Source organism: Papio anubis, chromosome 9 (genome assembly GCF_008728515.1).
Source record: "Papio anubis isolate 15944 chromosome 9, Panubis1.0, whole genome shotgun sequence".
Taxonomy (NCBI): Eukaryota; Metazoa; Chordata; class Mammalia; order Primates; family Cercopithecidae; genus Papio; species Papio anubis.
Genome location: NC_044984.1, coordinates 62,817,475 through 62,821,063, shown reverse-complemented (window position 1 = coordinate 62,821,063; position 3,589 = coordinate 62,817,475). Strand labels below are relative to the sequence as shown.

Below are 3,589 nucleotides of genomic sequence, written 5' to 3'. Positions count from 1 at the left end.
GATCGCTTGAGCCCAGGAGTTCAAGACCAGTCTGGGCAACATAGTGAGACCTTGTCTCTATTATTAAAAAAAAAAAAAAAAGAAAAAAAATCTGTGGAAGATAGGACAGTTACTCCCAGAAGAGAAAATCAGGTTGAATTAGTTCAGGTTAGGGAAATTTGCTTAACTGACTAGAAAGCAAAGGGATTATATATTCCTGGGAATATAAGCAAGGGATAGAAACAAAGTTCCAAAACTCTTGATACCGCAGATATGCAAGTCATAAGTACATGCATTTATAAATTCACAAATCAGACTTATATCAGGATATGTATATTAACAGAATCATCTACACAACGCATATAAATACAGTTTGGCCTTTGGAACACTTTTTTTTTTCCCAGTTGCAATTGGTGTTAAGTTTCCTAAGTCACACAAAGAGAGATTATTTAACTCAGCAGGGTGCAGTGGCTCACACCTGTAATCCCAGCACTTTGGGAGGCCAAGGTGGGTGGATCACTTGAGGCCAGGAGTTCGAGACCAACCTGGCCAACATGACAAAACTCCATCTCTACAAAATATACAACAACAAAAAAAATTAGCCGGGTGTGATGGTGTGCATCCGTAGTCCCAGCTACTTGGGAGGCTGAAGCATGAGAATCACTTGAACCTGGGAGGCGGAGGTTGCAGTGAGTGCAGATAGTGTCACTGCAGTACACCCTGGGTTACAGACAGAAACTCTGTCTCAAAAAAAAAAAAAAAAAAAAAAAGAAAAGAAAGATTATTTAACTCATGATGTATCTCAAGTATGGGCGTAATTTTTCAATTTTTAATTTTTTAAAAAATGCGTCATAAGCTGTTTTATTTCAGTGTATGGGAGTGTCTAATGGAGCAACATTTTTGTAAGCAAACCTTGAGAATATGTTGTATGAGTGTCCAATCTTTTGGCTTCCCAGGGCTGCATTGGAAGAAAAAGAATCGCCTTGGGCCACACACAAAATACACGAACACTGATGATAGCTGATGAGCTAAAAAAGAAAAAAAAAATCACACAAAAAAATTTCATAATGTTTTAAGAAAATTTACAAATTTGCGTTGGGCCGCATTTAAAGCTGTCCTGGGCCACATGTGCCAGCCGTGGGTTGGACAACCTTGTATTAGAGCATGTTTCTTTCTTCATTGGTACCTATTGGTACAAGATGAGATATCCAACAATAAAAGGTAAATGTAAGCATGGTTTCTTTAAGATGCATCATAAGCTGTTTTCTTTCAAGAACGAATGTGTTTGACAGAGAAACATCTTTGTAAGCAAATCTTGAGAACATGTTATTAGAAAATGTTTCTTTCTCCATCAGTTCATATTACGTGGCTTTACCTATGGAGCTAAAAGGCAAATGTAAGCATGCTTCCTTTTTTTTTTTTGGAGAACTGACTCAAACAGATTTTATTCAACTTTGTAGATGAGGAAACAAATGATACAAAATAAGTCATAAAAAATGCTTTCTTATACCACTATCTCAAACCACTTTCAGTGTTTTACAAAATGCTCACACAGCAAATACGAAAATCTTCAACACACTCTTCCTTTGTAACTTGCTGCAATAAATGCAACATTAACAAACATACACATTTCTTCTGTATCAATCTTAAAAGTTGAATTGCTAATTTTTATGATGTTACTCATACATATTTTTATTCATATACTTTTAATGACATCATTGCCAATATATACATTATTTTCTTTAACTTTATTTTTATGTTAAGCCAACATCTGTCACGCAGCTATCAAAAATCTTACAGTACATTACACAGGTTTGTAGTCCAATTTAGACTCTAGCTTGTTAGAATCAGCTACTTTTCTGACTGCTTTCATGAAGTCTTCCTGTACTACAAAATCATGATCAGCACGAATTGCGAACATACCTGCTTCAGTACAAACATTTCTCAGGTCTACTCCATTAAAGCCATCTGAAAGCCTCACAATTGCTTCATAATCTATTTCACCATGCTTTGTAATGGAACCTGCATGGATTTTCAGTAGGTCTAATCTTGCTTGTTCATATGGCAAATCAGTATATATTTTTCTATCTAATCTTCCTGGATGCAGCAAAGCAGGATCCAGTGTATCTGGTCTGTTTGCAGGACCATTTTAACTCTATGCAGAGTATCAGATCCACCCATTTGATTCAGTAACTCCGTTAAAGTACTCTGAATCTCTCTGTCAGCTGAAGTACCCTCAGAAAACAGACAACCACCAATAACATCTATTTCATCCTAAAAATGATGCATAGTTGACGGTCCTTGGCATAATTAAACATTTCTCTGATCAACCACAAGCACTTTCACCAACGTACTTGTCTACAATAGAACTAGACACAGCCTTGAAGAAATTGTGGTCCAGCTGGCTAGCCACGGCTCGTGCCAAGAGTGCTTTTCCCATACCTGGTGGTCCTTGTAGCAAACAGCCTTTTGGAGGCATTATTCCTACCCGCTGAAATAACTCTGGGTTTGTAAGAGGTAATTCTATCACCTCTCTTAATTCCCAGATCTGTTCTGATAGCCCTCCAATCTCAGAATAAGAAACATTCCCGGGGTCCTCATGAGACATGTTATAAACCAGTGGATCCACCTCTCTTGGCAAATATCTCATGATAGTTAGTGTAGTCATATCCACAGCAACTCCTGTTCCTGGCTTCAGCTTACTTTTGTCAAGCTGTTGACGACAACCCACAACATATCTTGGTCCATTTGTGGCTTTAACAATGAATTTTTCTTCAGTTAACTGTTTAAGCACTTCACCCACAATCTGCCCAACACTTTGTAGGGCCTTCAGATCATTTTAAGACTTTTCATACTGCTTGGTAAGTTCTTTTAATTGTTCCCTTAACTCATTAAGACGGCCGTCGATCTCCTTGTGCTCAAGCAGCTTCTTGCGGTAGTCCTGAAGCACCTTATCTCTAGGGTCCGCCATGATGAGAAGCTGCTTCCCTTTTTAAATGATAGATTTAGAGCGTATAAGTGCAGCTTTTTTACATGGATGTATTGTGTCGTAGTGAAGTCTTGGTTTTTAGTGCAGCCATCACCTGAATTGTGTAAATTGTACCCATTAAGTAATTTCTCATCCCTCACCCCTCTCCCATCCCGATTTTCAGTTTTCAATCATGTTCTTAAGAGTGTTTTCAATTGCAATTCTCGTCTGTGCAACTAACTCATCTGACAGACAGACAATCAAACCAGTATGTATAAGAAGGGTGAAATATTAACAGATTCTTAAAAAGCATAGTCTCCTTTTACCCTGTGGACCCTTGCACACCCTCCCTTCCCCTAGTGCTGCATCCCAAATTTGGCCAGCTAGAGGTAGGTCTCCAGTTCCCAAGGGGAAGTAGAGTCAGGAAACAAAGATATTGTTCCCAGTTAAGTTTGAAATGTCTTGATCTTTGCAGAAGACAGATTTAAAGAATAGGTCAGGCACAGTGGCTCACACCTGTAATCCCAGCACTTTGGGAGGCCGAGGCAGGCAGATCACCTGAGGTCAGGAGTTGAAGACCAGCCTGGCCAACATGGTGAAACTCCGTCTCTACTAAAAGTACAAAAAATTAGCCAGGTGTGG

General features: G+C 38.8%; 1 pseudogene; it reads right to left on the bottom strand.

Moving 5' to 3' along the window:
• Positions 1-1,389: 1,389 nt before the first annotated feature.
• Positions 1,390-3,073, bottom strand: LOC101015398 (annotated as a pseudogene).
• Positions 3,074-3,589: the final 516 nt, after the last annotated feature.